This window comes from Rana temporaria, chromosome 1, assembly GCF_905171775.1.
Source record: "Rana temporaria chromosome 1, aRanTem1.1, whole genome shotgun sequence".
In the NCBI taxonomy this organism is placed as follows: Eukaryota; Metazoa; Chordata; class Amphibia; order Anura; family Ranidae; genus Rana; species Rana temporaria.
Genome location: NC_053489.1, coordinates 160,709,144 through 160,731,215, shown reverse-complemented (window position 1 = coordinate 160,731,215; position 22,072 = coordinate 160,709,144). Strand labels below are relative to the sequence as shown.

Below are 22,072 nucleotides of genomic sequence, written 5' to 3'. Positions count from 1 at the left end.
CTGTTAGGGATGAAATGAGTTGGAAAATCTGATTCCATAGGCTTTTTATGTTTGGGCAGTGCCACAACATGTGCAAGAGGTTGCCCGTGTGTCCACATTCTCTCCAGCAGCCAGCCGAGGCTCCCGGGAAGAATATGGCAAGTCTCAGAGGTGTATAGTGCCACCTGTTTGTCAGTTTGATTGTCAGCTCCCAGTGCTTGATGCAGTGAGAGGCTTTGTGTATTTCCTGAAACGCGTGTGACCATTGCTCCACCGAGAACGTTGAGTTCAGGTCCACCTCCCATTTTTGCATTGCAGCGGTTTTGGAGAACTTAGCTTGTCCTGGAACATGTTATAAAAAACCGCTATGCCCTTGGTGTCTGGTTTCACAGTGGAGTAAAAACGCCAAGCTGCACTTGGGAGGGATATGCGTGGAGGAGGCAACGGTCGGAGAAAGTGTGCGATTTTCAGACACTTAAACAGAGCGTTGTCAGGCAGGTGCAATCGTGACATAACATGGTCGACCGACTTAATCATGTCGTCGTCATAAAAGTCCGTTATACTCGCTACGTTATGGCTAGACAAGTCAGCAACCCGTAGCATTGGGATTTTGGCTTCCAGTAACTGCAGGGGTAGCTTGAAGTCGATGTCATGGACATCTTGTTGCTTATGTTCCAGGAAATACCTCCAGGCCCTTAACGATATCTGTACGGTGGGGGGTAAAACGGTCAAGTCCCACGGGTCCCACCTGTCGCTCAGTAATAAGAGCTTCAGATCCTTAGTCGGTGATACCGCTGATTCTATCTCTACCCAAAGGGGATAGTCAGAGTCCAGGAACCAATGTTTGAGTTGGTCTAAACGAACCGCCCATAGGTAGTCAGGGATGTCAGTCAGACCCGCTCCCCCCACTCGTCTATGTGATATTAAGTTGTTCCGCGAGCACCTAGCTTTTTTGCCATTCCATATATATCTCCAGCTGAGCCTCATTAGGCCTTTGAGATAGTGAAGAGGTATATGAATCGGCAGGGTCCTGAACATATATAGTAATTGTGGTAAAATTAACATTTTGTAAGCAGAGATTCTACCCATCCAAGATACCTCTTTTTTGGACATATGCTTAAGCTGCGAATCCAGCTTGGCTATCAGTGGGGCCATGTTGGCTCTGGCGAGTGACGACATTTTATTAGTGAGCGTTATACCCAGGTACGTGATCCTACCCTGACTCCAGGAGTAAGGCAGGTGGGTTTGTAAAAGACTTTTTATTCGGGTAGGAACGCCCATGTCCAGGACCAGGGATTTGGTAAAGTTAATCTTGTAATAAGATATCTCCCCAAAAGATGTCAAAACCCTGTGAGCTTCCTTCAAGGATGTTGCCGGTTTAGAGAGGAGAAGTATAACATCATCAGCGAAAAGATTGATGGTGTGCTCGCCAGAGCCAAACCGAAATCCCGTAATCCCTGGATTTGACCTGATGGCTTCAGCCAGTGGTTCCATCATCAGGTTGAAAACTGAAGGGGATAGCAGGCACCCCTGCCTCGTGCCATTCGTAATTGCAAATGGCCGAGAGAGGAATCCCGAGGAGTACACTTGAGCGGAAGGACACGAGTATAGGGCTAATATAGCCCTCAGGATCGGACCCCGAAAACCAAATTTATGCAGAACCATTTCCATATAAGTCTAATGAATCCGGACGAACGCCTTCTCAGCGTCAATAGATAACAACAGAGAAGGCGTCCGCGTCGTCTCAGCATGGTGTATCACATTGATAATACGCCTAGTGGCGTCAGAGGTTTGTCTCCCCCTCACGAAGCCCATCTGGTCTCTTTTGATAAGCAGTGGAATAATAAGTGTCAGTCTTGTGGCCAGTAGCTTTGCGTAAATCTTGACATCTGTGTTGAGGAGGGATATAGGCCTAAAATTGGCTGGTGTATCAGGGGTCTTACCTGGTTTTCGGAGTGTCACTATGTGGGCTCTCAACATTTCCTGGGGAAGCGATGCTGAAGTTACAAATTCATTAAATACTTTCGCCATTTGGGGTGCCAGAATCTTTTGGAAGTATTTAAAGTATACATTAGAGAATCCGTCAGGGCCCGGTGCTTTACCCGCAGGGATCGTGTGTATGATCCTCTCTATCTCTATGGCAGTGATTGGAGAATTAAGGCCCTCAAGCTGTTGCGTGGACAGGGAGGGAAGATTAATTTTATGTAGGAATGCTTGGATCTTGTCTACACTAGGTTGAGGGGTGTTGGCATCGTCACGCAGGTTGTATAGGGAACTGTAATACTCCGCAAAGTGGTTAGCAATATCCTTGGGATTGGTTATTTTGGTTGAGGAGGTTGGGTGCTTGAGGTAGGCTATTCTGGATTTCGTGCGTGCGGCTTTTAGCCTGTTCGCCAAGTATTTACCCGCCCTATCCGCGTTGGAATAATGATTAAGCCTCAGGCGCCTCAGGTGCCTGTCGTATTGTTGAGTCAAGAGCTCCCTAAGCCTTTCTCTGAGGGATCGCAGTCTAGTGGTCAGGGCTACCGAGGGCGATTGTTTCCAAGGATATGGCAGCGTGGTCAGACCACGTTATGTCATGTATGGAGGTCTTTTCTACATTTTGCAGTAGCCATTTGTCCGTTAGGAACATGTCTATACGGGAATAAGACCCGTGCCTGCCAGAGAAAAAGGTGTAATCGCGTTCATTTGAATGGAGGCATCTCCAAGCATCAAATAGTTCCTCAGAGTGGAGCAGTGGTTGCAGAGTTTGCACGCCTTTCTTCAGGCCTGAAGAAGTGTCCAACAATGGGTCTGATGTGATGTTGAAGTCCCCGTATACTAATAGATTGCCATGTTTCATGGAATTTGCTCTCTTGAGGACTTTCCGTATGAAGCGCAGCTGGTGAGAGTTTGGGGCGTACAGTGCGACAATGGTGTACGGCCTGGCATTGATGTCGCCCGAAACTATCACATACCTGCCCCTGTCATCAGTAACCACTTCCTTGAGTTGGAAAGCAAGCAAGTTTTTAAAAGCCAGTAGAACCCCCCCCACTCTTGGTATCTGGGTTGGAGGCCAAGTAAACAGTAGGGAAATCCTTATGTGCACAGTACGGGGTTTTGTCCTTTAGGAAGTGCGTTTCTTGCACGCACAGTGTGTCCGCTCCTGACTTGCAGCCTCACTCCACATGTAGAACCGCTTTGGTGGTTTAGGCCCCTAGCGTTAATTGTATGGATTTTAATCGTCATAGCGGTAGTAGGGTGATGGTATGTGCTGTAGTGGAGCTGTGTTACTCACGATTCCTGCAGGAAGCAAGCAGTGTGCGGCCATGTTGAACGGAGACGTGCAGCGTTTTCCCAGTTGCAGCGGCAACCACTAAGATGGCGGGTCGGAAGAGACTGTGCATGTCACGGGAAAGGGAAAACAGAAAAAAACAAAACAAAAACAAACCACTTGGCAAATGTAAAAAGTGGATCCATCAATTGATCCTAGCGCAGTCGTAGCTGCTGTTGAACAAACGGAGGGAAAAGGAGAGTTAGCTTGTAACTTCTCAGCCCCGGAGATAAGGTGTGGGCGAACTTCAAATTGGTGCGTTACCACCGGCCTTTTTCTTGGGGGCCCGTTTACGGGATACTACCTGCCAGTCTTCTTGCAGGCCCTGGGGAGTCATTGGGATAGAGGGCAAGGTAGATTGATCAGGAATGATCCCCCATCGGCGCAGTGCTTCCAGACCGCCTTCCAGCGTGGAAACCGAAGTGGTGCCCCCATTATGGGTGATCGTGAGCGTAGCAGGGTATTTCCACTTGTGGATAATATTGTGATTTCTCAACGCCTTGGTGACTGATAGCAGATTCCGGCGACGTTGCAACGTGTGCCGAGACAGGTCAGGCAAAAGCCTGATGTTGTCGTATTGCTGAGGCATGCTCCCTAGCCTGCGCGTCAGTTGCAGTATTTGATCCTTGATGTGGAAGAAATGCACTCTGAGCAGCACATCCCTGGGGGTGTCATCAGAGAGGAACGACGGCTTAGGGACTCTGTGAATACGGTCAATAAGTAAGTCCTGTGCTGTTGCTGTCGGTAGCAGGGTAGAAAACAGAGACTGTGCGTATTGTAGAAGCTGATTTGGAGGCACGGATTCTGGAACACCCCTCAGCTTGAGGTTGTTCCTCCTGGATCTATCCTCGAGGTCCGCCATTTTGTCTTTGAGCCATGTTATATCCTCCCTTTGATCCGCATGTGCTTCCACCATTGTATTGTATGAGGAGGTATACTTCTCCATCTTGTGTTCAATCTGACTGACTCTGTTACCTAGAGCCTGCACCTCCCTCTGGCACTTGTTCAGTCCCCTATACATATCAGACTGTAGGGAGGATCTTAGGGACAGCAACATGCCTTTTAACATGGTGTCCGACACTGGTCTGTCAGCCGTGGGGAAGTCAGTGATGGGACCCCCCCTGCTCCCGAGTGCCTGCAGCAGCATGCGAAGGACCACTTACTTCCATGATGTGTTCCAGCTGTGGCCTAGGAGGGGAGTCCCTCCTCGGTTTGGACTTCACAGGGCTCCTGGTTGTAGGGCTGGCCGATCCGGAGGATGATCCGCTGAGCGGTGCAGTCGTGAGGGGATTGCTGCGTGTCACTCTGCCGCTGGCGTGTCTCGACTCGGGCCTGTCAGTCAGGAGCTGTGCATTTGAGCCGCCGCCATCTTGCGAGACCCCGCGCGCTGTGAGGGAGAAGAAGCTGTCTAGCTTCCGCGGCTGCAGCGGCTTTTTGCGGCTTCTCCCCATCTCCGATCCGTCCGGCGGGGGTTCACTGATCAGAAGGCTCGGATCCTGAGCAGGTAAGTCGCCGGTGGACGCTGCTGGAGGCTGTGTATCTCCGGCGGGCTACGAAGCTCACAAGTTAAGCGGCCATCTCGGAGTCCAGTCGCCACGCCCCCTCGCAATAGTGACTTTTTATTGGAATGAGATCCATATTTTATTTTGTGTAAGTAATACAAGACCCACAACAGTAAAATCAGTCTGTATATGCAGGAAAGCATGCTTGTTATACCCACTGTGGAACCTAAGGGGTTAATTCTCCTTTGTGTAAAAAGGCTTAATATCTTCTTCTCTGATCCTCCCCTTCTTCCACTGTCCCCAATCCAACTCAGGATAAGACAAAGCCCTTGGAGGCACATGCTTAGTTTGGTGTGTATTGCTAGAGAGTTTTTTTTTTCTTGGGAGAGTATATGTGATCAGCTCAGTTCCAATCAGCACTGTCCAATCAGAGGGTCAGAGGTCCTGAAGCCTCATAAGACAGTCAGAGAGAATGAAAACTCTTCCTATAAGCTTTAACCAGACACTCATAGAAGTCACAAGACTGCTATACACTGCTGATCGGAAAAGTTATTTAGCCGTTTATATTTACTAAAATAATTAATTGCATTTCCATGTTCTGTGTACTTTGGGAGACCAGATATAGTGAATGCAGGGTCCTGGGTTTAGTAACACTTTAATACCACTTTAAGCTGTGTATACTTTTTCCTAACAGTATATATGGGGTTTTTTTTTGTTTTTTTTCAGGAAATTACATTCACTTTAACATTGATTGTTAAAAGCAAACAGCATTTCGAATGACAGTCATCAAACCATCAAATGTACTCAGAATTTTGGTATAAATCTTCATACAAATTGTTTTTCAAAAGATCTACTAGTGTACACCAAGCTTTTCCTTCTGATTTGCACAGTTGTACAGATTCCTCTCATGAACTGATATTGCTTATTTGGATTTCACTGCATGCTGTAAGCTTCCCACTGTGTGCACTAGAGGCTGCAGCAAGTCAGAGACTGCTTCATTTTCTGTCTGGAGGACGTCCAGCACCATTTAGCCTATCCCTGGCATGCCCATTTCAATTATTGGATTTCAGTTCTTACAATCATGGAGGCTCAGCATCACATGTGGGCATAACCAGTTTTCTGTTTTTAAGAAATATATGTACAGCACCCTATTTTCCCCTCCAACCAGCTGTGATATGCCTACATGGCATAAAGAAGCACAAAGACATAGGCCCGGATTCACAAAGCACTTACGCCGACGTATCTCGAGATATGCCGCGTAAGTGTAAATATGCGCCGTCGTATCCATGCACCGTGCCCACAATCTGAGATACGCCTAAAAATAGGCTTCCTACGACCGACGTAACTTGCCTACGCCGTTGTATCGTGGGCGCATATTTACGCTGGGCGCATTTGCCGCTCCCATTGATTTTCTATGCAAATGAGGGAGATACACCGATTCACAAACGTACTTGCGCCAGGCGCATAATATACGCGGTTTGCGTAAGTCGTACGTCCGGCGTAAAGTTATTCCCCATATATGAGGCACAACCCATGCAAAGGTATGGACCAGGGAACACAGCCGTCGTATTTTACGTTGTTTACGTAGTACGTGAATAGGGCTGGGCGTAGGTTACGTTCACATCGTAGGCAGTGATCCGTCGTATCTTAGGGAGTAGTTCCGACGTGATTCTGAGAATGCGCACTGGGATATGTCCACAGGACCGCGCATGCGCCGTTCGTTTTAAGTACTTGGATGGCACTCGGCCCATCATTTGCATGGGGTCACGCCTCATTAGCATGACTGACGCCCACTTCCACCTACGACGGCTTACGCCGAGGGAACCCAGCGCAGTTTGGGAGACAAGTGCTTTGTGAATTCGGTGCTTGCCTCTCTGCGCTACGTCGGCGTAGCGTATATTAGATACGCTACGCCGGCATAAATATGCGCCAATGTATGTGAATCCGGGCCATAGTAATGATGTCACTAGATCTAAAGATGGTGTGTAATACAAACAGGAAGATTGTGTTTAAAAATGTCATTAGTGTCTTGTTAGTGGGGAAGGAGGAACCAGGGAAGAAATATTAGCAGGTTAAACTTCAGTCTTTCCTAGGACGACATCATCATATGACAGAACACATAGGGAGGAGCGATGTGCTGATGTTGCGTTAAATTTGAGTGTTCATATACTGTGAATCCTCGGATTGCAAGTAATGCATGTTAACGAGCGTTTCCCAATACGAGCATTTTTTTTTTAAATCCTAACTCGTTTGCGAGTGTTGTCTCGCAAAACAAGCAGGATTCAAGCCACGGCGGTGTGCAATACCACATTTGACCAGAGGTGCGGGGCGCCGGAGCCGATCGGAGCCATTCGGAAATACTCAGAAAAACTCTGAAATACTCTGTTCTCGAGTCTTTCTGAGGTTTTCTAAGTTTAGCCAAGCTGTCCCCGAGCCTTTCCGAGGTTTTCCAGCGCCACCCAACCTCTGGCCACATGCGGTATTGCATGCCATAGAAGTCAATGCGGAATGAATTATTTTTGTTTCCATTGACTTCTATGGGGAAACTCGCTTTGATATGTGGGTGCATTACGAGCATTCTCTTGGAACGGATTATGCTTGTAATACAGTATTTACTCTGTCTGTATTGATGGCGGTTCTTCAAGGAATCACACATTCCAGGTGGCGGATTTTGGTGTATTGACAAAGAATACCCACATTTTGAAAGAGTTCCAGCCTGGGTGAAAAAAAAAGAAGAAGAAAATTCAGCAGCCAAAAAAAAACACGGAACTGACGTTCGGCCCTTTGGAACGGAAGTCCCATAGAAAAAACAAGAAAAAGGTATTAAAAAAAAAATAATAGAAAAAAAATATATATCCAAAGACGGGGGCGGGGGGCTTGGAGGGGGTTTAGTTTCTAAGCATTAAAATTATTGCCTGAAACTTTGTTTTAATATCCGTTTGACAAAGGAGCGCGGCTGCCATGTCACATGCAGCACGCCAGCTCACGAAACGCGTTGAATGCCAGTGACGTCACTGCTACTCGCCTGCCTAGACAAACAGCGCTCCAGGCCTCGTTCTGAAGTTACTCCACCGCGGCCAGCTTTCTCTCCTCCATCAGCGGTGTATGATGATCTCCAGCAGCACAGCGCCCCAGCAGGACCAGGATCGGATTGACTGACCTGATGATCCCCTTTCCCTTTTGGAATTTGAAACCTATGCCTACTTTTACCTCGCTAAATGTGAGTTGTCTGTACTATTAATTCTGTAGTAAATTGTTTTAAAACGTCTATACTCAGAGGCGCCTCTTCCCTTGCTTTCTCTACAGTATTGGAACACGGTTTCTGTTTCCCCCATGATGGCAGCCCTGAGAATGTATATGTGACTTTTTTATTTACTATATTCCCCCACGGCCCCTGTACTTTTTTCCTACACATTCCCAGAGCTTGGACTCTTCCCTTACTAACTGTACATAATTTGTACATTAATTATTTAATACTGACGAGATATAAGTTGTTTTTGGGTCCTTGTGCATTTTACTTGTATATTCTGTTTTAATATCACTTATGGTTTGGTGTATTTAATTAAATCACCTAATCAGCAGAACAGGAGAGTTACTACTCAGATAATTGGTATATGATTTAATATATTAGTGCGTTTTTTTATTGTATTCTTTCTATAAACTTCAGTCTTAACATAATTCATTGCAACTCTCTGTTTCATTTGAACCCCAGCATAAGACTAGCTTAGAAAGTTTTAGGAAGTCAGCTGATTTTATCATGTGTGTTTTCTACACATGTTGGCAAACAGTGCCGATCCTGACCTCCCTGGGTCCTTGAGAAGCGGGGTGGGGGGGGCGGAGTCAGTGTTCTGCTGTCGGAAATTACATCTTACATTAAAGTGACTTCTTACCTCTTCTCCCATGCAGCCAGCGAGTTGAGAAGCGGGGTGAGGGGCCTAAAATGACTTCTCACCATGCAAGGCCTCTAGTAATTTGGGGGGCCCTAAGCGGCTTGCATAGTTAGCCTATAGGGCGGATTAGCCCTGTTGGCAAGTAATAGAAAGCGTAAATTGACTATAAAATGAATGTTACTGGATGAAAGAGCGTCATGATTAAACTCCAAGATAAAAGCAAGCTTTGATCTTTTGCATGTTTAAATTGGGTATGAAATGTTCTCATCTGACTTGAGTTCCTTCTTCAGCAATACACAGAATTAACTGGCCTATTTAGGCAATTAAGTGATCATGGAAATGATTTATGCATGGGAGAACTGGAGGGAATGTACTGCTTTTTCTGGATTCTTTTTTTTTTTCCTCCACTGCTGAAGGAACAAGACCACCACGTGAACAAACACTATGGATTTACAAAAACCGCACGCAGTGTAATTAAAGAAAATGACAGCTGGATAACAAATATCAAGACTATGAAGGAACATCAATAAACCTGCCACAGCATTAAACAGCAATGAAATGTCACTATTGATGCACTTTTCATGTTAAACATTGTCCTTATTTGTGTGGCTGTGACTAGCTTTGTTTTCTATACACCAAGAAAAGTCCACCAAGTGTCTACTAAGCAGTGTTTGTATCGGACAGTACGGTACGGTTGCCACCTTTTCTTCAAGTCAAACCCAAACACTTTAGCAGGGCACAGCATTTTTTTTTGTTTGTATAAACTGTACATATATTTTGCTATTAAATAACATTTCTAATCATATGAAGTTAATAACAAGAGTTCCTCTTTACATCAAAGCCCACAGAGCTTCTCTTTTACTTTTGAACTACCTACCTTACTGTAAGGGGGGACTCTGCAGACTCTGATGTAAGGGAGAACTCTGTGGACTCTGACATAAGGGATGCTCTGGGAACCCTGATTAAAGGGGGACCACTGAGAACTCTGATGTACAGAGAAGACTTGCATACAAGGGAAAACACTGAGGCCTCTGGTGTAAAGGGGAGCTGTGATATAAGGGGTGCTCTGGGAACCCTGATTTGCCTTTGTGTACTCACTCAGAGGCAGAAGGGGGAGACATCAGTCACAGACAGGGATGGATGGGGAGCTCACTCACCTTTTGGCAGAGCATGTTCTCTATTTCCTCTACGGGCAATGGGAAAATTTGGCTCGACGAGTTTTTTGACAGCCGAACAAGGAACTCGACGGGGAAAACGATGTGTTTCGCCCATCGAGTTTCTCAGGTGGTGTGTACGCAGCCTCAGTCGTGCTCTCCACAAATCAGTTTTTTTTAGAAGAGTGGCAAGAAGAAATCCATTGTTGAAAGAAAGCCATAATAAGTCCTGTTTGCAAGAAACCATGTGGGGGACACCACAGCAAATGTGGAAGAAGGTGCTCTGGTGAGATGAGTCAAAACATGTACTTTTTGGCCTAAAAGCAGAATGCTATGTGTGGCGGAAATCTAACACTGCACATCTCCCTGAACACACCATCCCTACCGTGAAACATGGTGGTGGCAGCATCATGTTGTGGGGGTGCTTTTCTTCATCAGAGGCAGGGAAGTTGGTTAGAGTTGATGGAAGATGGATGGAGCCAAATACAAAACAGGGCAATCTTAGAAGAAACCCTTTTAGAGTCTCCAAAACACTCGAGACTGGGGTGGAGGTTCACCTTCCAGCAGGACAACGACCCTAAACATACAGCCAGAGCTACAATGGTTGGAATTGTTTAAATTAAAGCATATATTAATGTGTTAGAATGGCCCAGTCAAAGTCCAGACCTAAATCTAATTGAGAATATGTGGCAAGACTTGAAAATTGCTGTTCACAGACGTTCTCCATCCAATCTGACAGAGCTTGAGCTATTTTGCAAAGAAGAATGGGCAAAAATGTCACTCTGTAGATGTGCAAAGCTGGTAGAGACATTCCCAAAAACACTTGCAGCTGTAATTGCAGTGAAAGGTGGTTCTACAAAGTATTCACTCAGAGGAGCTGAATACAAATGCACACCACACTTTTCACACATTTATTTGTAAACAATTTCGAAAACCATTTATCATTTTCCTTTTACTTCACAATTATGTGGTACTCTGTGTTGGTCTATCACATAATATCCCAATCAAATACATTTCTGGTTGTAACATGACAAAATTTAGAAAATTTCAAGGGGCATGAATAATTTTTCAAGGCACTGTATATTTTCTTCAGCCAATCCAGTAGGTTTATGCCACTGGTGCATTCTGGGGGAGGATATAAATATTTGGGACAGGTCATGTGTTCTCTCTCTTACTTCAGGCTAAGGCTTGAAAAGGTGCTGCTGGATTGATCTCTGCTGTTAGGCCCAATAGCCTGTTTTAGGGACTAATGTCTGCAAAAGTGGTGCTAATTCTGTCCTACCTTGTCTGGAGGAAGCTGTGCCAAGGAGGAGACCCAGGGAAGGCCCCTTGCTGGAGAGAGCCAGGAAGAATGCTAGGGCCTGGTGACTCACTTGGAGGACGCACTGACATTTTGGAAACATGCTTGCATTGTCCTAGTCGGCTTAAAGGTTCTGACACTGTGAAGCTGGACATTGATCTGGATCTGGAGAGTCTGTAAGGCCTCGTACACACGAGGGGACATGTCCGATGAAAAACGGTCCGCGGACCGTTTTCATCGGACATGTCCGCTCGGAGATTTCGGTCTGATGGTTGTACACACCATCAAACCGAAATCCGCGCTGACAGGATACGCGGTGACGTGGCCGCGCCGCCATCGCAGCGATGACGCGGCGACGTGCGCGACCCTGGAAGGTCAATGCTTCCACGCATGCGTCGAATCACTTTGACGCATGCGAGGGCTTTCGGCCAAACGGACATGTCCGGTAAGTCGTACAGACGACCGAACATGTCCGACGAACAGGCTTCCAGCGGACATGTTTATTAGCATGCTAAGAAACATTCATCAGCTGGAAACCTGTCCGATCCGCCGGAAAATTGTCCGGTCGGCCTGTACATACGACCGAACATGTCTGCTAAAACTGGTCCGCGGACCAGTTTCAGCAGACATGTTCGGTCGTGTGTACGAGGCCTAAGTGATCTGCTACTGTATCTGGGATCCCTAGACCTCCCCTCCTTAAGAGCCCTTTCACACTGGTGCGTTTTTGCCGCGTTTTTGCGGTAAAAATAGCGCTCATAAAACACTCCAAAAACGCCCCCTCCTTTGAAATGAATTGAAAACGCGGTAAAAACGCTGTAAAATAGCGGTGTTTTACTGCTCTTTTAACGCTCCGCTATAGGCGTTTCCAGTGTGAAAGGGCTCTAACCGTTCTGCAATAAAACTTTAAAAAGACAAAAGCAACTGGTGCCCAATATCCTTTCGCTCAATATACATTTTTTAAATAAATTCTACCCTAATACTGCAAGGCATAATAATAATAATAATAATAATAATAATATTAGCCACTTTAATACTGGGCACTTTCTCCCTTCCTGTCCTGGCCAATTCATCTCTCTGCGCTGTCACATTTTAAATGACAATTGCTCGGTCGTGCAGCACTGTACCCAAACAAAATTTTTAGCATTTTGTTCCTACAAAGAGAGCTTTATTTTGGTGGTATTTGATCACCTCTGGGATTTTTTTTTTTTTGCTAAACAAAAAAGAAAAAGACCGAAAATGTTGAAAAAAAAAAAACGTTTCTTTGTTTCTGTTATAAAAGTTTGTAAATAAGTAAGTTTTCTCCTTCACTGATGGGCACTGAGGAGGCTGCACTGACGGGCACTGATAAGGCGGCACTGATGAGGTGGTACTAATGAGGTGGCACTGATGATGAGGCACTAAAATGCAGCACTGATGGGCACTGATAGGTGGCACTGATATGCAGCACTGATGAGCATTGATAGGCGGCACTGATGGGCACTCATAGGCGGCACTTATGGGCACTGATAGGCGACACTGATGGGCACAGAAAAGCCACACTAATGGGCACTTAAAGGTGGCACTGATAGGTGGCACTAATGGAAACTGATGAGCACTTAGAGATGGCTCTGATAGGCAGAACTGATGAGGAGGCATTGGTAGGCATTACCGATGGGCACTAATTGGCACCTCTATTGGGCACTGATTGGTCCATGCAGTCTGCTCCCTTATACATTTTTTGTTAACCTTTTTTTTTGTTTGTTTGTCCAAAGCATGTTTGAATCAACTTACTGGACTAACTCACTACCTATGCTGGAAGCATTAACTACACTTTCAGTAAAATAATATTTTCTATGATTAAAAAGAAGTATAAGTAAAAAAATATATATATTATATTCACCTAGGTGGACGGATGCTGGATCTGTCCCCCGCCGGCTCTAAGATCAGGAATGCTGATCACTCAGCTCTCGGTCTTCAGACTGCAGAGAGCCAGTGACCATCAGTCACCGATTCTCTGCTTTGCCCCTCCAGCGCTGGGCTGTGGAGGGGGTGGGAACGGCTGGCTCAGACTCTTAGCGTATCTCTGAAAGGCAGAGCCAGCTGCCAGTCCTGATAGCTGGGTGAATCCCGGTCATATGGTAGGGATTTTTTCAGGGCCTGTACCAGCTCTGTGACATCAGTCAAAAGAGTGCTTTAGCTTGCTGAAGGCTGAAAACAGATCATGGGAGTGCAGAACAAATTGCACTCCTGTGAGCCATAGAAGTACAGTACAGCCAGAAAAGCTTTGGCTATACTTCTCCTTTAGATTTTAACTTAACTCCTTCTAGTTTGAAGTCATGTCCCCATGTTCTTGATCTTGGCTGCATTTTGAAAATACTGCCCCCCTGAACCTTATTCAGCTCCTTGATGTATTTAAAGCAGGGGGCCAGATCCACAAAAACCTGGCGTAACTTAAAAAATCCGATTTAAGTTACACTGCCTTAAAGTTTCTACCTAAGTGCCTGATCCACAAAGCACTTATCTAGAAATTTCAGGCTGTGTAACTAAAATTCCGCCGGCGCAAGGCGTTCCTATTCAAATGGGGCGAGTCCCATTTAAATGAGGCGCGCTCCCGCGCCGGCCGTACTGCGCATGCGCGAAGTTACGTTACGCCGAGTTTTGAGGATCGCGACGGCTTAAAAAAGTTGCGTCGGGGAAAAAAAAAAAAATGACAGCGTCGCTCGGCATGCATTCCTGAGAGGGAGAACTCCATGCCAATTTTCAAAGAAAAAACCGGCATGGGTTCACCCCCCAGGAGCATACCAGGCCCTTAGGTCTGGTATGGGTTGTAAGGGGACCCCCCCTACGCCGAAAAATCGACGTAGGGGGTCCCCCTACAATCCATACCAGACCCGTATCCAAAGCACGCTACCCGGCCGGTCAGGAATGGGAGTGGGGACGAGCGAGCGCCCCCCCTCCTGAGCCGTGCCAGGCCGCATGCCCTCAACATGGGGGGGTTGGGTGCTCTGGGGCAGGGGGGCGCACTACGGGCCCCCCCACCTCAGAGCACCCTGTCCCCATGAGAAGAACAGAAGAGAAGATGACGTCACAGAAGACCGCGCTGGCTGCCTGTTTGAAATCGAGCTAACACACAAACATAGCAGGCAGCCAGCGCTGAAGAAGAAGGCACCGTACATCTGCAGAAGAACCGGGGTTCGCCGAGTCAACAGCGGAAGAGGGGAGAAGATGGAAGAAGCCCCCCGGAGTCTGGAGAAGCCCCCCCGGAGAGCGGAGAAGACCCCCGGAGAGCGGAGAAGACCCCCGGAGAGTGGAAGACCCCCGGAGAGCGGAAGAAGAAGCCCCCCCTGGTAATTGAGCTAATAACGAAGACAGGGGGGGCATCCGGAGCAGAATAATAAAATATTTTAAAAAGCCTTGTGTTGTGTGTTTATTAACTTTTACTTTTTGCCTACAGGTGAATGGATAGGGGTACGATGTACCCCATATCCATTCACTTAGGGTGGGGGGCCGGTATCTGGGGGCCCCCTTATTTGAGGGGACTCCCAGATTCCGATAAGCCTCCGCCCGCAGACCCCGACAACCAATGACAAGGGTTGTCGGGAAGAGGTCCTGTCCTCATCAACATGGGGACAGGGTGCTCTGAGGTGGGGGGGCCCGTAGTGCGCCCCCCTGCCCCAGAGCACCCAACCCCCCCATGTTGAGGGCATGCGGCCTGGCACGGCTCAGGAGGGGGGGGGCGCTCGCTCGTCCCCACTCCCATTCCTGACCGGCCGGGTAGCGTGCTTTGGATACGGGTCTGGTATGGATTGTAGGGGGACCCCCTACGTCGATTTTTCGGCGTAGGGGGGGTCCCCTTACAACCCATACCAGACCTAAGGGCCTGGTATGCTCCTGGGGGGGAACCCATGCCGGTTTTGTTTTTACAAATTGCCGTGGAGTTCTCCCTCGGGAAAGCATACCAAATGCCGTCGCTGGAATGGGCTTTTACAAGGTGTGACTAGTTTACACTTTGTAGAACCAGCCCTAGTTTTACACTTGCAAAATAACACTTACGGCGCAAAAACGAAGCTGGAAAGCTTTGTGGATCGCCTTAAGTGCTAATTTGCATACTAGAAACGGCATTTCGACTCGAAATGCCCCCAGTGGCGGATGCGGTACTGCATCCTAAGATTCGGCAGTGTAATTCAATTACACATGCCGGATCTTCTGCCTAACTTTGGAAAAAGCCTTTTGAGGATCGTTTCCAAAGTTACACACAGACTGAACAGCAGTTAAGTCGGAGTATCTCTTTTGTGGATCTGGCCCAGGGTTCTCAACCATAGTTCCATGGAACCTCAGGGTTCCTCCAGAGCTTTCTAGCATTTATGCCGCATACACACGATCAGTTCGTCTGATGAAACCGGTCTGATGGACCATTTCATCGGACAAATCGATCGTGTGTGGGCCCCATCAGTTTTTTTCCCATCGGTGAAAAAACTTAGAACCTGTTTTAAAAATATCTGATGGTTAAAAAACCGATAGAAAAAAGCGATCGTTTGTGGGGAAATATATAAAAATCCATGCATGCTCAGAATCAAGTCGACGCATGCTCGGAAGCATTGAACTTCATTTTTCTCAGCACGTCGTTGTGTTTTACGTCACCGCGTTCTGAAACAATAGTTTTTTTTAACTGATAGTGTGTAGGCAAGACTGATGAAAGTCAGCTTCATCGGATATCTGATGAAAAAATCCATCAGACCGTTTTCATTGGATGAACCGATCATGTGTACAGGGCATTACTTGTGCAATTTCTGCTTCTCAGATAAGTTTTAAAAAAAACACCCTGCAAGACAATGGCATAATGTGCTAGCACTTTATGAAATACTTACCTTAGAATGAAGCCCTCCAGCGGCGCGCTGTCACTGCTGATAGGGCTTATCTTTACCCGGTCTTCCTTCTGAGTTAGAGTGCTCCGGTGTATTGTCACATTCTGCTGTCTATCGTAGAATGCTGCAGAAGTCACGTGGTGGACAACTGCGCATGCGCAATTTGTTCCAACCGCAAGTGCGATGCGTTCCACAGGATTTACGACACTACCCTTCAGTGAACCCATCACAATTTGTCACGGAAGTGACGTATTACCATACACGGAGCGGGGAGAGAGAGAGAGAGAGAGACACATTCAGAGCGAGAGAGAAATAGAGATACGTACATACATTCAGAGCAAGAGAGGGATACAGATATAGAGATACTGAGAGAGAACCGGGGCTCAGGGAGGGGATTACCTCCCCTATGTGCATTACTTCACTTATATAAAATATATGTACACGATCTCTCTCTCTCGCTCAGAATGTATCTCAGTATCTCTATATCTCTATTTCTCTGTCGCTCTGAATGTGTCTCTCTCCTCTCCCCCCCGCTCCGTGAATGGTAATACGTCACGTGACCAATTATGATGGGTTCACTGAAGGGTAGTGTCGTAAACCCTGTGGAACGCATCACATTTGCCGTTGGAGCGCATTGCGCATGCGCAGTTGCCCGCCACGTGACTTCGGCAGCATTCTGCGATAGGGAGCAGAATATGACAACACACCGGCCCACTGATTGGGAGAGCCGCAATGATGTCACTCCCACGCATGCCGTGCCTTCAGAGCGCATTTGCTGATGATGTCACAGGCTCCATGCAGTGTAAATATCATGTTTAGGAAATTTTCACTGTACCTACAGGTAAGACTTATTTTAGGATTAGGATTTTGTATTAGATGTGGCTGTAATTGCTACCTCAAGACTTACAAAAAATAATTATTTGGCAAAAAAAAAAAAAAAACTATCACAGAACTTTTTCATTAAAAGTAAAAAAACACATCAAATGGCATTCTGAAAGTAGGTGCAGATACAACGGGATGGATGTCAAAGCATCTTTAATAGAAAGCTAACATCTATCTATCTTTCAGCTTATTCAATATGGCAGAGCAAAGAGCAGAACTGATGTCTAAAGTGCAGTAGCCCATAGCAATAAATTCAGACTTTAGTTTACTGTGCTGAGACCAGGGTAAATTATTTTGGAATGGTTGCTATGGATTACTGCACTTTGCACTTCATCAGCACCCTACTAGGCATGTGTTCCTTTTGATATATTTATTTAAAAAAATATTCCATGCTGTTATCATTACATTTTTACAGATTTGCTTTCATATATGTCTGAAGGCCTTTCAGTAACTATCTGTATCAGATGGTGTAATCGGCATCTTGCTGAATGATCGCGCCAAGAGAATCAATTACAGGATTGATTTTTTTTTTTTTTCACAGTGTGTACATCTTCAGTTACAGCAAAATTCTCCAACTTTCTTTTTTAGAAAACTTTAATTTTCTTTTGGAAAGTAACAATCTTAGAACAAACTATTGAAACAGGAATATTAGACATAAATTGCAATATTCTACAGTATCTTATATTAAAGTTTCAGAGAATTGCTCGGTATTCGGACGATGTCCTTCTCTTCCTTGGGGATATGGATCACTCCATCAGGCAGGTAATGAGTGTTTTTGATGAGTTCGGTAGTATATCTGGACTGGTAATAAACAGGGAGAAATCGGCTTTAATGCCGATAGACCAAATGAGGAACCAGAGTCTGGCCGAGATTCCACAGCTGGAGATAGTGGGGAAAATGAAGTACCTAGGAATAGTCATCGCACAGGATCTCAACAAATACATAGAGAATAATCTGGCTCCACTGTTGCTTAAATTTAAAAAAAAAATTGGTATCTGGCGGCACCTCCCACTGTCGATTGCAGGGAGGTGTAACCTGATTAAAATGATGTGGATGCCTCAATTATTATATGTATTACACAATGCGCCAATATGGATACACAAAAAATGGTTCAGGAATATAGACACTCTGTTTAGAGAATTAATTTGGAAAGGAGGACAAGCCAGAATAGGGCTGCAGACGCTGCAGCTGCCAACGAGGGAAGGGGGAATGGCAGTACCACATCCACGATGCTATTTTCTGGCAGCACAATTACAACATCTCGGAGTAAAGGTAGAACCAGAAGGAGATATAAATGGAAACCTAATGATTCATGGGGCTCCCCATAAAACAATTATAGAGGTGCTGGAGGCGAACTCATTCATTAATTTAACCCCCACAGTTAAGATGGCAGTCAAAGTATGGAAAGCTGCAATGACAGCTGGAGGACAGGTGGGAGTTACAGAAAACGCACCATTGTGGAACAATAGGAACCTCCGGGAACTGGAGACAATGGGAGAAATCAAGGAGTGGGTAGAAAAGGGGATAGCTAGACTGGGTCAGTTATATGAGGGAAGTACTTTAAAAATGTTCGCTACCCTAAGAGAGGAATATGAAATTCCTAATTGCATGTTCTACAAGTATCTTCAAATTAGGCACGCGTTAAACGCACAGTTTGATGGAGTGGGCCCAAACTGGATCAGGAACCGAGTCTCTCAAAAACTAGGTGGGGGGATAGAAAAGAAAGGATTTATTTCTGAAATCTACCCATATGTATGTGAAGAGAACATTAAAGGATCAGAACAGCTTAAATGTAGGAAGAAATGGGAGGAAGATCTGGGAACCATAACGGCCGACCAATGGAGGAAGGTGTTGGAGAGGGGACATATGGCCACAGTTTCGCCCGCTCAGAAGATATCATTCTTAAAGATGATACATAGGACGTACTATACCCCAAAAAAACTATTCAGATTCGGATGGAGAGCAGACGCTGGATGCCCCAGATGTCAGGACACAGGGGATTTAATGCATATGTTGTGGAGATGCCCAAAATTATTTAGGTATTGGCTAGGGATCATCGACACTATTAACATGACATATGGGACCAGGCTGGAGATGGACCCCAGAACGTGTATATTGGGAATATGGGAGGAAAGAGATGGGGAGGCGAGCACCATAAAAGCAGTGATAAGATGCCTTTTCCAGGCAAGAAAACTAATTGCTCATAGATGGCAAGCAGTAAATCCTTCGACAATAAGAGAGTGGTCAAATGTAGTGACAGCAACAGTATGGAAAGAGAAAGCAGTGTATGTTAAGAGAGGAAACATTAAGGAATTTGATAAAATCTGGAAACCCTGGCTGGTTAGGATAGGTTATTCTGTGTAAAAGGATGTTTATTAAATGGGTGAATAAGGGTGGGAGGAGGGAGGTGGAGGGTAGATAAAACAAATTAATGAGGGAAAACTATCAGGTTATGACATACGGGGAATGTGCAATATTTTGTAAAAGGAATATTAAGAATGTAACCTGTTTTTTTATATTTGATGAAAAAAAAAATCAATAAAGAGAATTAAATAATAAAAAAAAAAGTTTCAAAACTTTTTATGAAAAAAAAATATATACATTTTATCGTTTAAAATTTTGGACTGTCTAAATCAGGTTCCAAATAAGCAGAGACCAATATGTTCATTTGTTTGACTTGTTTGATAAGTTTGACTTTACCATCAGGGACATCCTGTTTTTTTCAATTGGAACAATTTAGTCTACAAACAAGTAGGGGATGAGTTAATTAAAGCCAAAGTTTCCTTGTTAATTTGGACAGTGGGTTTCTGGCATTCCCACAACACCTGGAACCAAACAGAAACTGACCAATGTTTACAAGGATTTCCAGGTCTCATAAATTGGTATTAAGAACTATCTTATATTTACCTGTTTATAAGGTGTAATGATCAAGAGGTCAGGCCCAAAGACTAGTTGCTATAGCAGTGGGAAGCTCACAGAAACCAGCAGGATAGGAACACAGGCAGGTCACCCTGGCAGAGGACGTGGGCTCATCTGAGGTGCGGAGTCCAAGTACTAACCGGTGTTCACCAGAGCTCCTGATAGTGGAGATGGATTTTGCTGCATGTTCACCTAACCTAACCAGGAGGTGAGCAAGCCGGGGGCCAATAGTGGACATAGCAGGTAAGGATCAAACAGAAGCAAAGTCTGGAAACAAGCGAAAAGATCAGTAATGAGTAGTTGCAGGTTGGGATATGGAAAAGGTGTAGTCAAGGAACAAGCTAAGGGTGGATAACAAGTAGTAGAAAAATATGGTCGGCAACAGGGAAGACAAGAGTGAGGTACTGGCTAAGAGAGCATGTTAATTTGGCAAACAGGAATGCTGAGACATGGCTTAAATCAGGAAGTTCATGGGAGGAGCAAAGAGTTCAAGGTTCAGCAGAAGTCAAGGAACAAGGCAGGGTTGTCCAGTTGATCAGATAGTGTGATGTCCAGCATCTCAGGTAGCTCAGCAAGAAGAGTCATTGCCAGACTCGGGTGAGGTCCCAGGTTCAAATCCAGGCCCTTTCATAAGGGGAAAGTGTGTTGAAATCCTTATCATTTTATGTTATATGTGTATGATAAAGTAGCCATGCTCAAATACTGTAAGTAGTTTAAGTATGCAAATTATTAATCATTATATGTATATAGTTTGTCTTTCTTTCCTCTATGTGTATAACTAATATTTTAATCATTATATGTAGCACCCTCTACCTTTAGGTAGGTGCTAGAAGTAGAATTTTTGTGATAGCTGTCAGACGGGTACATTTATGCTGCATGCTAGGCCTGCTTGTTTTTAATCTGGAGGACAGGGAGTGGTTAGTGTAGCAGTGGGTGTGACCACCTGTGCTTCAGTCCTTGGGCACCTCCCCTGCTTCCAGGGAGAATGTTCTGGAAGAGGGGCAGGGCTGGGGTCTGTGGGGTGACAGGGAACTCATGGGGGGAGCCCTGACCAATCTGCAATTGGTATTGGCAGGGGGTAGGCCTCCTATATAAGCTCAGGTCCAGCCCACGGGAGGGAGTTGTCGGCTGGGATAAGTAAAGAATGGAGTGCTAGATCACAAGCAGGAGGCCCAGCCATCCCCATCCGGGGTTCGTTCCTCGGCGGAGGAGCCCGGGAGCTGGGAGGGAGCCTTACCCATACACAGTCATGGAGTAGGTGTTTCCCGGAACAGAGGGGATGGAGAAGCATTTGGAAGGCATGTCCAGTTAGGTTCTTTACCATGGACACAGGGCAGGAGAAGGTCAGTGAGTGAGCCACAGTGGATATCTGGAGGAGGCATGCCAAGGGAGCTGGGTGCAAGGCCAGAGGAGAGACTGTGGGGTTTTGTGTCAAATCGATACAGCCTGCGGATTTGCAAGTCGGGCTAGCTGGGATGAGTAGTCCACCAACTAATGCAAGCTGCTAATCTAATAGGTCGCAAGAAGGTGTACTGCAGGCCTCTGGCTTACTAATAAGCCAGCAAATGCATTAAGTTTCAGCAAGTTCAGCAATTCAGTCAGCACCTGGAATTATTCAGAGTGATCCCTGGTGTAATAGGAAGATGATGGGGCGGAAAGACTAACATGTTACAGTGGAAGTTTTGTGCAGGAGAGAAGTCCTGGGAGTAACAGTCTACAGGAGTTGATGCAGAGGAGGAGCAACAGTCTGCATGGGTGTTATGCAGGGGAAGTGACTGTAAATGTTGGAGTCCATCAATTCTTCACTACTCAATTCATTCAATTAATCCTTAAGTATGATGGCAAATTATTTGTTCTATGGGCTTCCCATATCCCCTTTCCCCAACCAAGTTCTATCCCCCAAATAAACAAAACAAAAAAAACAAAGCAAAATGACTGGTCAATGTCTCTGAGGCCTTGTACACACGACCGAACATATCCGCTGAAACTGGTCCGTCGGACCAGTTTCCGCGGACATGTCAGACCGTGTGTAGGGCCTACCGGACAGTTTCCCGGCCTAGTGGACAGGTTTCCAGCGGACAAAAGTTTCATAGCATGCTAAGAAACTTGTCCGCTGGAAGCCTGTCTGTCGGACATGTCCGATGGTTAGTACGACTCATCGGACATGTCCGCTGGCCCGAAATCCCACGCATGCGTCGAATTGACCTTCCGTGTCAGAGAACGTCGGTGTCGTCTACGTCATCGCGTTCTCTATCCGCAGGGATTTTGGTCTGATGGTGTGTACACACA

General features: G+C 45.9%; 1 protein-coding gene across 1 annotated transcript in view; it reads right to left on the bottom strand.

Moving 5' to 3' along the window:
• The window catches only part of CHSY3 (chondroitin sulfate synthase 3), a 573,019-nt gene that overhangs the window by 475,907 nt on the left and 75,040 nt on the right, over nt 1-22,072 (bottom strand). The gene's annotated exons all lie outside the window — the stretch shown is intronic.